This window comes from Acanthochromis polyacanthus, chromosome 14, assembly GCF_021347895.1.
Source record: "Acanthochromis polyacanthus isolate Apoly-LR-REF ecotype Palm Island chromosome 14, KAUST_Apoly_ChrSc, whole genome shotgun sequence".
In the NCBI taxonomy this organism is placed as follows: Eukaryota; Metazoa; Chordata; class Actinopteri; family Pomacentridae; genus Acanthochromis; species Acanthochromis polyacanthus.
In genome coordinates, this window is record NC_067126.1 from 33,159,782 (window position 1) to 33,173,621 (window position 13,840).

Here is a 13,840-nt window from a genome sequence, read left to right on the forward strand (position 1 = left end):
ATTCAAATGAAGAGCGCAGAGATTTACTCTTTGCTTGGCTAGATGCAGACCTGCTACTGGGGAAGATAAGAAAGCCAATTGTGCATCTTATGACTAAAGCATAAAAGTTTCTGCATATAATCTACATATGTAGCCCAAGGTTTTATTACAGAAAGAGGCAGTTTGTATGTGACCTCTGGTGCCCTTTAGAGACCATTGATTTTAGCATTGCAATTTTCCATTTTCCTTCATTTTTCATTAAAATGCATATATCTTTGCTAAAATTGCATGTTTTTTGCTCTAATAAGGATATTCTTGCCAACTACCTTAGTGTTGATCCCATCACAAATCTGCTTAAAGCACCAACTTGGGACATATATGTGTTTATTTCCAGGTGTAATAGTAGCTTTAACTGTGACGACTTCTACTGGTACATGGAATTACCAGAGCATTATTGGTTAGACTTAATTTGAAAAAATTCCTTTTATTGTAACTGACAGCAGGGCCAGAGTGGGACTCATTTTGAGCCCTGGACTTTCATGCCTCAGACAGGCCCACTTTAGATCATGACCTATTACTATTAAATTCATGTAATTCTAGCCTTGCATGTTCAGTCTACAATAACACACTGCAAAGTCCTGTAATTCAGTGTGTTTTTCTAAAATATTTCCAATTCAGTGCAAGTAAGGGTTGCTTTACAATGAGGATTTATTCCAACATGAGTTCACATCTCCAACATTATTTTTACAACAATATCAGAATCTATATTCTGTTCAAATAAGTGTTCAGGGATATCCATACCTTAAAAATGAAATAAAAGAAGAAATAAAAATATTAAATTAAAAAAATAAAAAATAAAATAAAAGGTGCTGCACTTTCTAATAACACTATCATCTCTTTTTTCTCTGCAAGGAAACAGTTCTATCACAACTTAAATTTCAGAAATATGAACAATAAATAATAAACATCAGTTAAAGGGCTAATCTCCAACACTATTCTTTACAACATCACAATGTCCTTTTTTTGCAATATCAAATATCAAGCAAATTAGTGTTCACAGATATCTAATCCTCATGAATAAAGAACAATTATTGCACTGTTGTCTGCAAGTTTGTTAATCACAGTATAACATAACTTTCTAATGATGCCATTATGGTCCATGTATTTTAATTGGATTTTCCGTTCTGAAACAGGTATCCATCCATCCATCCATCCATTCTCTATATACCGCTTTATCCTCACTAGGGTCGCAGGGGGTGCTGGAGCCTATCCCAGCTGACTCGGGGGAAGGCAGGGGACACCCTGGACAGGTCGCCAGTCTGTCGCAGGGCTACATACACAGACAAACAGTCACACTCGCATTCACACCTACGGGCAATTTAGAGTAATCAATTAACCTCAGCATGTTTTTGGACTGTGGGAGGAAGCTGGAGTGCCCGGAGGAAACCCACGCATGCTCAGGGAGAACATACAAACTCCATGCAGAAAGATCCCAGGCCCACCCTGGGATTCGAACCAGGGATCTTCTTGCTTCTTGGAAGCCACTCTGGCTTCCTCCCACAGTCCAAAAATATGCTGAGGTGAATTGATTACTCTAAATTGCCTGTAGGTGTGAATATGAATGTGATTGTTGGTCTGTATATGACGTTTTTGTCCGTTTTTGGATGACATACTAAACTATGATGTTTTTGTCCATTTTCGGACAAAAATCACGTTTTTTATCCATTTTCGGATGACATACTAAACTATGACTTTTTGTCCATTTTCGGACAAAAAATGACGTTTTTTTATCCATTTTCGGACGACATACTATACTATGACTTTTTTGTCCATTTTTGGACAACATACTAAACTATGATGTTTTTTGTCCATTTTTGGATGACATACTAAACTGTGATGTTTTGGTCGATTTTCGGACAAAAAAATCACAATTTTTGTCCATTTTCGGATGTCATACTAAACTATGAAGTTTTTTATCCATTTTGGGATGACATACTAAACTATGACGTTGTTGTCCATTTTCGGACAAAAAATTACGTTCCTTGTCCATTTTCGGACAACATACTAAACTATGACTTTTATGTCCATTTTCGGACGCCATACTAAACTATGACTTTTTTTGTCCATTTTTAGACGACATACTAAACTATGATGTTTTTATCCATTTTGGGACGACATACTAAACTATGACGTTTGTTGTCCATTTTCGGACGGCATACTAAACAATGACCTTTTTGTCCGTTTTCGGACAACATACTAAACTATGATGCTTTTGTCCGCTTTCGGACAAAAAATGACTTTTTTATCCATTTTCGGACAACATACTAAACTATGACTTTTTTTGTCCATTTTTGGACGACATACTAAACTATGACGTTTTTGTCCAATTACAGACAAAAACACTAATTTTTGTCCATTTTCGGACGACATACTAAACTATGACGTTGTTGTCCATTTTCGGACAACATACTAAACTACGATGTTTTTTGTCCATTTTCGGACGACATACTAAACTATGACATTTTTTATCCATTTTGGGACGACATACTAAACTATGACGTTGTTGTCCGTTTTCGGACGACATAAACTATGATTTTTTTTGTCCATTTTTGGACGACATACTAAACTATGACGTTTTTGTTTATTTCTGGACAAAAAAAAATGACGTTTTTTAATCCGTTTTCGGACGCCATACTAAACTATGATGTTTTTTGTCCGTTTTCGGACGCCATACGAAACTATGACGTTTTTGTTTATTTCTGGAAAAAAATGACGTTTTTTTATCCATTTTCGGAAGACATACTAAACAATGACTTTTTTTTTCATTTTCGGACGACATACTAAACTATGACGTTTTTGTCCATTTTCGGTCTACATACTAAACTATGATGTTTTTGTCCGCTTTTGGACAAAAAATGATGGTTTTTTTTCCATTTTTGGACGACATATTAAACTATGACGTTTTATTTTCCATTTTCGGACAACACACTAAAAAGTGACGTTTTTTTCATTTTCGGACGCCATACTAAACTATGACATTTTTTGTCCATTTTCGGATGACATACTAAGGTATGACGTTTTTGTCCATTTTTGGATGACATACTAAACTATGACGCTTTTGTCCATTTTTGGAATAAAAATGATGTTTTTTTCCATTTTCGGACGACATACTAAACTATGATGTTTTTGTCCAATTTCAGACAAAAAAATCACATTTTTTGTCCATTTTCGGACGAGATACTGAACTATGACATTTTTGCCCATTTTCGGACGGCATACTGAACTATGACGTTTTTGCCCATTTTTGGACAGCATACTTAACTTTGACGTTACTTAACTTTGAACCAGGGTCTTAAAGTCAGTCTTGTTTCTCAGTCACCCGCTCAACCAATTGAGCTACTAGGGATCCTGTTTTCTGTTTATTGGAGGACATACTAAACTGTGACGTTTCAATGACATTTTGGACAACATGAAGAGCTACAGCTTTTTTGTCACATGTTGGACAACATTGTAAGGTGTGACATTTTTTTTCTGAGTTTCCTTGTTGGATTTTTTCCAGTAGGCAAGTGTAATAGAACAAGTCCCGCACGGGATTTGATCTTGTGTGTCAGATGCAGTGCTTCTTATGTGAGTCTACGTCCCAACCAGGTGAGCTAACTGAACACCTGTGATCCAAATGTTGGAGGACATACAAAACTATGATGTTTTCTGTCCATTTTCGGACGACATAGTAAACTATGACGTTTTTGTCCAATTTCAGACAAAAAAATGACATTTTCACTCCATTTTTTCTTTTTCTTTTTTCTTGCTTTCTTCTCCTTATTCTTTAGATTTTGTTTCCCTCCATTTTTGGACGACATACTAAACTATGACGTTTTTTTCCATTTTCGGACAAATAACTAAACTATGATGTTTTTTGTCCATTTTCGGACGACATACTAAACTATGACGTTTTTGCCCATTTTCAGACGGCATACTAAACTATGACGTTTTTTGTCCATTTTCGGACGACATACTACACTTTGACGTTTTTTGTCCATTTTCGGTGAAAAAATTACGTTTCTTGTCCATTTTCGGATGACATACTAAACTATGACGTTTTTGTCCGTTTTTGGACAACATACTAAACTATGACGTTTTTGTCTGTTTTCGGAAGACATACTAAACTATGATGTTTTTTGTCTATTGTCGGACGACATAGTAAACTTTGACGTTTTTGTCCATTGCGCTGAAATAATGACGTTTTTTTTCCATTTTCTGATGACATACTACACTTTGACGTTTTTTGTCCATTTTCAGTGAAAAAATTACGTTTCTTGTCCATTTTCGGACGACATACTAAACTACGACGTTTTGTCCATTTTTGGACAATATACTAAACTATGATGTTATTGTATGTTTTGGGGCAACATACTAAACTATGATGTTGTTGCCCATTTTTGGACAACATACTAAACTGTGATGTTTTTTGTCCATTTTTGAATGACATACTAAACTTTGATGTTTTTTGTCCATTTTCGGACGACATACTAAACTATGACTTTTTTATCCATTTTCGGACAACATACTAAACTATGATGTTTTTATCCATTTTGGGACGACATACTAAACTATGACTTTTTTTGTCCATTTTTGGACGACATACTAAACTATGACGTTTTTGTCCAATTACAGACAAAAACACTAATTTTTTGTCCATTTTCGGACGACATACTAAACTATGACGTTGTTGTCCATTTTCGGACAACATACTAAACTACGATGTTTTTTGTCCATTTTCGGACGACATACTAAACTATGACATTTTTTATCCATTTTGGGACGACATACTAAACTATGACGTTGTTGTCCGTTTTCGGACGACATAAACTATGATTTTTTTTGTCCATTTTTGGACGACATACTAAACTATGACGTTTTTGTTTATTTCTGGACAAAAAAAATGACGTTTTTTAATCCGTTTTCGGACGCCATACTAAACTATGACGTTTTTGTTTATTTCTGGAAAAAAAATGACGTTTTTTATCCATTTTCGGAAGACATACTAAACAATGACTTTTTTTTTCATTTTCGGACGACATACTAAACTATGACGTTTTTGTCCATTTTCGGTCTACATACTAAACTATGATGTTTTTGTCCGCTTTTGGACAAAAAATGATGTTTTTTTTTCCATTTTTGGACGACATATTAAACTATGACGTTTTATTTTCCATTTTCGGACAACACACTAAAAAGTGACGTTTTTTTCATTTTCGGACGCCATACTAAACTATGACATTTTTTGTCCATTTTCGGATGACATACTAAGGTATGATGTTTTTGTCCATTTTTGGATAACATACTAAACTATGACGCTTTTGTCCATTTTTGGAATAAAAATGATGTTTTTTTCCATTTTCGGACGACATACTAAACTATGATGTTTTTGTCCAATTTCAGACAAAGAGAAATCACATTTTTTGGACGGCATACTGAACTATGACGTTTTTGCACGGCATACTTAACTTTGACGTTACTTAACTTCGAACCAGGGTCTTAAAGTCAGTCTTGTTTCTCAGTCACCCGCTCAACCAATTGAGCTACTAGGGATCCTGTTTTCTGTTTATTGGAGGACATACTAAACTGTGACGTTTCAATGACATTTTGGACAACATGAAGAGCTACAGCTTTTTTGTAACATGTTGGACAACATTGTAAGGTGTGACATTTTTTTCTGAGTTTCCTTGTTGGATTTTTTCCAGTAGGCAAGTGTAATAGAACAAGTCCCGCACGGGATTTGATCTTGTGTGTCAGATGCAGTGCTTCTTATGTGAGTCTACGTCCCAACCAGGTGAGCTAACTGAACACCTGTAATCCAACTGTTGGAGGACATACAAAACTATGATGTTTTCTGTCCATTTTCGGACGACATAGTAAACTATGACGTTTTTGTCCAATTTCAGACAAAAAAATGACATTTTCACTCCATTGTTTCTTTTTCTTTTTTCTTGCTTTCTTCTCCTTATTCTTTAGATTTTGTTTCCCTCCATTTTTGGACGACATACTAAACTATGACGTTTTTTTCCATTTTCGGACAAATAACTAAACTATGATGTTTTTTGTCCATTTTCGGACGACATACTAAACTATGACGTTTTTGCCCATTTTCAGACGGCATACTAAACTATGACGTTTTTTGTCCATTTTCGGACGACATACTACACTTTGACGTTTTTTGTCCATTTTCGGTGAAAAAATTACGTTTCTTGTCCATTTTCGGATGACATACTAAACTATGACGTTTTTGTCCGTTTTTGGACAACATACTAAACTATGACGTTTTTGTCTGTTTTCGGAAGACATACTAAACTATGATGTTTTTTGTCTATTGTCGGACGACATAGTAAACTTTGACGTTTTTGTCCATTGCGCTTAAATAATGACGTTTTTTTCCATTTTCTGATGACATACTACACTTTGACGTTTTTTGTCCATTTTCAGTGAAAAAATTACGTTTCTTGTCCATTTTCGGACGACATACTAAACTACGACGTTTTGTCCATTTTTGGACAATATACTAAACTATGATGTTATTGTATGTTTTGGGGCAACATACTAAACTATGATGTTGTTGCCCATTTTTGGACAACATACTAAACTGTGATGTTTTATGTCCATTTTTGAATGACATACTAAACTTTGATGTTTTTTGTCCATTTTCGGACGACATACTAAACTATGACATTTTTTCCATTTTCGGATGACATACAAAACTATGATGTTTTTGTCCATTTTCGGACTAAAAATGATGTTTTTTTTCATTTTCGGACGACCTACTAAACTATGACGTTTCTGCCCATTTTTGGATGACATACTAAACTGTGATGGGGTTTTTTCCCATTTTCGGTCAGCATACTAAACTGTAATGTTTTTGTCATAAATAGTAAACTATGATGTTATTTCTCATGTTTGTAGTTTTGGAGCTTGAGGTGGATTCGAACCACTGTCTTAAAATCAGCCTTGTTTCTCAGTCACCCTCTCAACCAATTCAGCTACTAGGGACCCTGTTTTCTACATATTGGAGGACATACTAAACTGTGACGTTTCAATGACATTGTGGCCAACATAAAAAGCTACAGCTTTTATGTCAGATGTTGGACAACATAAGGTGTGATAATTTTTTTTTTTTTTAGTTGTTTCTTGGGTTTTCTTGTTTGATTTTTTCCAGTAGGCAAGTGCAGAAGAACAAGTCTCACACAGAATTTGATCTTGTGTATCAGATGCAGTCTTTCGTATGTGAGTTAAATTCCCAACCAGGTGAGCTAACTGAACACCTGTAATCCAAATCTTGGAGGACATAGAAAACTATGATGTTTTCTGTCCATTTTCAGACGACATACTAAACTATGACGTTTTTGTCCAATTTCAGACAAAAAATGACATTTTTTGTCCATTTTCAGACGGCATACTAAACCATGACGTTTTTGTGACATTTTGGATGAAACACTAAACTGTGACATTTATGGTCACATTTTTGACGACATACTAAACTGTGACATTTTTGGTCATATGTTGGACAACATACTAAATTATGACGTTTTTGGTCATATTTTGGACGACATACTAAATTATGACGTTTCTGTGATATTTTGGATGACATACTACACTATGACGTTTTTGGTCATATTTTGGATGACATACTAAATTATGACATTTTTGGTCACATTTTTGATGACATACTAAACTGTGACGTTTTTGGTCCTATTTTGGACGACATATTAAACTGTGACGTTTTTGGTCATATTTTGGACGATATACTAAATTATGACATTTTTGGTCACATTTTTGATGACATACTAAACTGTGACGTTTTTGGTCCTATTTTGGATGACATATTAAACCGTGACGTTTTTGGTCATATTTTGGACGACATACTAAACTGTGACGTTTTTGGTCATGTTTTGGACGACATACTATATATGACATTTTTGGTCATATTTTGGACGACATACTAAATTATGACATTTTTGGTCACATTTTTGACGACATACTAAACTATGACGTTTTTTTGTCATATTTTGGACGACATACTAAATTAGGACGTTTTTGTGATATTTTGGATGACATACTAAACTATGACATTTTTGGTCACATTTTTGACAAATACTAAACTGTGACATTTTGGTCATATTTTGGACGGCATACTAAATTGTGGGCTGCACAGTGGAGTAGTGGTTAACACTTTCACCTTATAGCAAGAAGATCCCTGGTTCAAATCCCAGGGTGGGAACTTTCTGCATGGAGTTAGCATGTTCTCCCTGTGCATGCATGGGTTTTCTCCAGGTACTCTGGCTTCCTCCCACAGTCCAAAAACATGCTGAGGTTAATTGGTTGCTCTAAATTGCCCGTAGGTGTGAATGCGAGTGTGATTGTTTGTGTATGTAGCCCTGCGACAGACTGGCGACCTGTCCAGGGTGTCCCCTGCCTTCCCCCGAGTCAGCTGGGATAGGCTCCAGCACCCCCGCAACCCCAGTGAGGATAAAACATACTAAACTATGACGTTTTCGGTCCTATTTTGGACGACATACTAAACTATGATGTTTTTGGTCATATTTTGGATGACATACTAAACTATGATGTTTTTGTGATATTTTGGATGACATACTAAACTATGATGTTTTTAGTCCTAGTTTGGACAACATACTAAATTATGACATTTTTGGTCACATTTTTGACGACATACTAAACTGTGACGTTTCTGGTCATATTTTGGACGACATACTAAACTATGACATTTTTGGTCACATTTTTGACGACATACGTTTTTGTCACATTTTGGATAACATACTAAATTATGGCATTTTTGTGATATTTTGGATGACATACTAAACTATGATGTTTTTAGTCCTAGTTTGGACAACATACTAAATTATGACATTTTTGGTCACATTTTTGACGACATACTAAACTGTGACGTTTCTGGTCATATTTTGGACGACATACTAAACTATGACATTTTTGGTCACATTTTTGACGACATACGTTTTTGTCACATTTTGGATAACATACTAAATTATGGCATTTTTGTGATATTTTGGATGACATACTAAACTATGACGTTTTTGGTCATATTTTGTATGACATACTAAATTATGACGTTTTTATGATATTTTGATTGACATACTAAACTATGATGTTTTTGGTCATATTTTGGATGACATACTAAACTATGATGTTTTTGTGATATTTTGGATGACATACTAAACTATGATGGTTTTAGTCCTAGTTTGGACAACATACTAAATTATGACATTTTTGGTCACATTTTTGACGACATACTAAACTGTGACGTTTCTGGTCATATTTTGGACGACATACTAAACTCTGACATTTTTGGTCACATTTTTAACGACATATGTTTTTGTCACATTTTGGACAACATACTAAATTATGACATTTTTGTGATATTTTGGATGACATACTAAACAATGACATTTTTGGTCACATTTTTGACGACATACTAAATTATGATGTTTTTGGTTATATTCTGGATGACATACTAAACTATGATGTTTTAGTGACTTTTTGGACGGCATACTAAACTATGACATTTTTGTTCACATTTTTGAAGACATACTAAACTATGACGTTTTTGGTCCTATTTTGGACGACATACTAAATTATGACATTTTTGGTCACATTTTTGACGACATACTAAACTGTGACGTTTTTGGTCATATTTTGGACATCATACTAAATTATGACGTTATCGTGATATTTTTGACGACATACTAAACAATGACATTTTTGGTCACATTTTTGACGACATACTAAACTGTGACGTTTTTGGTCATATTTTGGACGACATACTAAACTTTGACATTTTTGTGATATTTTGGATGACATACTAAACTGTGACGTTTTTGGTCATATTTTGGACGACATACTAAACTTTGACATTTTTGTGATATTTTGGATGACATACTAAACTACGACGTTTTTGGTCATATTTTGGATGACATACTAAACTGTGATGTTTTTGTCACATTTTGGATTACATACTATACGATGACTTTTTTTTTTTTTGACATTTTGAACGACATACTAAACCATTACGTTTCTGGTCATATTTTGGACGACATACTAAAGTATGATGTTTTTGGTTATATTTTGGATGACATACTAAACTATGATGTTTTAGTGACATTTTGGACGACATACACTGTATTGCCACATGTATTCGCTCACCTGCCTTGACTCGCATATGAACTTAAGTGACATTCCATTCCTAATCCACAGGGTTCAGTATGATGTCGGTTCACACTTTGCAGCCATAACAGCTTCAACTCTTCTGGGAAGGCTGTCCACAAGGTTTAGGAGTGTGTTTTTGGGAATTTTTGACCATTCTTCCAGAAGTGTATTTGTGAGGTCACACACTGATGTTGGATTAGAAGGCCTGGCTCTCAGTCTCCGCTGTAATTCATCCCAATGGTGTTCTATCGGCTTGAGAGACTCCGACCGCCCATGACCCTCGACAAGATAACACAAGTGTAGCCAATGGACTGTTTTTATTTTTTTTTACAGCTGAGCATACTTTAGCTGTTCAAAAAACAATTATATAATTGGAAAAGAAAACACATTAAACCAGTGCATACATGCTACTGATGAAGAAGACACATCCTTTGTTATAGTGGTGCGATTCATCTTTGGTTTGAATCCACACGTGATGATTGTAACATGAGCTAACCATGTCTGGATACAGTCTTCTAACCCCTGCTGTTCTGACTCTTTGATCTTGTCACCTCTTTGTTGCCGTCGACTGTCTGCCAGACTATAGCATCTACACGCGAACCGTAAACCACCCAGTGATCACTATAGTGCTTACACAGTGTCACCTCCATTCCTTTTGATCATCTGTACAAATGTCATTCCCTGCCAGTGTTCTCGGTCAGCTTTACCTTCTCAGACTCACTCTCTATGTCTGTGAGCTCGCAGTATACCTGAATGCCAGTAAATACCCCACTACAGCAAACTTTGGAACAGTATTTTGAGTGATTTCTTCAGAAACATTTCACCTATCAGGCTGGTGTCAGGAGCAAAGCTTTTCTGCCTGACCCTGAGCTGCCAAGCCCTTCTGATTGGAGCTAAGTGAAGGAAACAACAGGATGGCAGCCACGGTGAACCCTCCTTATGAACTTATCCATTGTGGCTTCAAGAAAGGGTGTACTATGTGGTACAAGTGCAAAAAGGATGCCCTCAAGGACATTGCCTTTTGTTAAATCTCATGCGACTGGTAGGGTTTCACACATGACCATACTGACCCGAAAAATCGATATTGGGCGGGTTAGCACATTTATTCATGTTTGACTTGATTACAATAGAGTTTATTACAGTTTTGTACAATCTATGTGTCAAACTTCCTGTTTATAGAAACATCAGAGAAACTTCCATGCTTTAGTCAAAAAAAGCACAATATCTTCCATATTGGAGCTTATCTTTTTCACTACGCATGCTCCACCACTGTGTAAATCTGCACAGCATTAAGCTACATTACAGTTTCATTGCCCTGGCAACCAAATGGAAAAAAGAAGTCACCCAAAAAGATAAAGGTCCATGTAAATTAAGAGAGAAATACAGAATTGGCAAAAGCTAATATCATTTATGGCAGCGCCAGAGTTTACAGCATTACATTATTTAGCATCTCTTGAGTAGCTGGTGCTTCTATTATTCACAGTTACATTCACACTGTAAAGGGTCTGAGCTTAATAAAAAAGAGATTTATGGAAGACTGGGTCAATTGTTGTTGGAATGCAGACATTTCAGAAGAATTGGAAATCAGCTCATAGTGAAATTTAACACAGGGGAATAGAATCTTAGGGAAGAAACAGAGCTTGTGCATGGAAGTTATACCACAGAATCCAGTGATAACAGAACAACTTTAGAAAAGCAGCTAAATATTTTAGCTTTAACAGCTTGACCAAGACCATTAACATTAAAGAGGACTAAAATAATACAGATGCACAGCTTATTCTTGCCCTCGTTTTCTGAAATACAAAAACACAAGTTGCACATATATGTCTCTGAGTTAACAGGAAAACAAAACTGACAGCAGCTACACAAATGGGTCAATGTATAATTGAGGGACTTTGATGTAATTGAGGGACTTTTGAAGTCCATGGGGTATATCTTGCATAGATTTTTGTAAAAAGTTACAACTCCTTTTGCGCTGTCAGAGATTTGCAGGCTTAAGTTATTAATAATTATTTTCTTTAATCATCATTTTCTTCTATAACTCAAATGTATGGGGACATATTTTTCTCCACCAAAGGTTTTGGGGGCTTTTAAGCTGCTGTTTAGTAGACATTCCAGAAAGGGGTAAAGGCTATATTTTCTCTCGTATAAAAATGAGCCCCCAGGACGCTCGTGATAAATAAACCATGTTAGTAGCATCCCTTAATTATATACAACAGATACATCATGAGGTACATCACACAGGCTTCTCCTCTGTCTCCATACATATTCATGCTGTGTCAAAAGATCCCAGCACATGCACGCTGAGATTTAGGAAGATCAGCCAGAGAATTCATTTGCAATTTACTGGAAGCTGTTGGCAACACTTATTTTATGCTATCGTAACTAGTCAACTTCTCCTCTAGTCAACGGCAGACTACTGTAATGATTTATTTCCATTGTCTAGTTACTAAATATGGACCACTGGAAGTCTGTTAATTAGTGTTATTCCCAAAGCTTTAAATTATTGAGCTCATACAGCCATTGAACATGAGTATATAGCTGATTTACACTTCCAGCTTTTATAGAAATAGCGGATTGTGAAAACACCATGCTAAGAAGGGAATATTCCATCTCTGTCTTTTTCTCTTGCTTGACACATTTACATCTTCTCCATTGGTGTGAACAAAATTAGCAAGTTTCACAAAATTTGCAGTGTCAGAATCATAACAACAAAATGTATTCCGTTAAAAACTGAAATCTTTGAACATTAAAAACACTTCAAATACTGTAAATTCAGCATACAACCAAATTGAGTATGTCTCTAAACTGTCTTGTCTTACAATAATTGTGTTATTAGCTAAAATATTGAGTATTTGACACTTTCAGGCTTATATTGTCAATGTATTCAGACTGGCCAGTTTATTTTTAATTATATATAAAATCAAATAACCTACACTTCAACTTAAAATTATTCTAATTATTATATAGATAAACGTGCATACACTTTTTTGAAGGTATATTGTAAGTTGCAAGTATCTGGGCGAACAGTGCTTCTGTCTCTTTGTGTGATCTCAGACTAACTAGACGTTGAGATCAGGACTCTGTGGGATTCAGACCATCTGTGACAGAACTTCTTCTTCTTGACACTGAGGATAGCTTTTTTTAAGTCTCTGTCTATATGTTGGGGCTCGTTGACATGAAGCAGAATAGGGACCAATCAAATGCCTCCCTGGTGGTAATGTTTGATGGATAAGAACCTAAACATTCAAAGTACCTTAACGCTTTTGCACAGTCTTGTATATACACAGTATATACCTTGTATAGTACTGGACATTAATGGCAGTGGTGAGGACAACAAAAGGAAAAAAGATCAAATAAAAGAGGAGGCGGATTTGATTTAAAGTTATCTCTTTGTGTCTTGTCTACCATAGACACAAACGCTCGTCGTTCTATGGTTGCTATGGTTATTTGACCATTCTGTACCGTTTTCATTTTTTGTGGTTTCTCTGCTCACCTCTGTTTCACGATGATATAACAAGATGATGCAAGGCGAGGTCAGGGAAGAAATGCCACAAATTGACAGACTTAAGTCACAGCATCGTGAACAATAGATCAGTCAAACTAAAGGAGGTCAGACTGTGAAAAT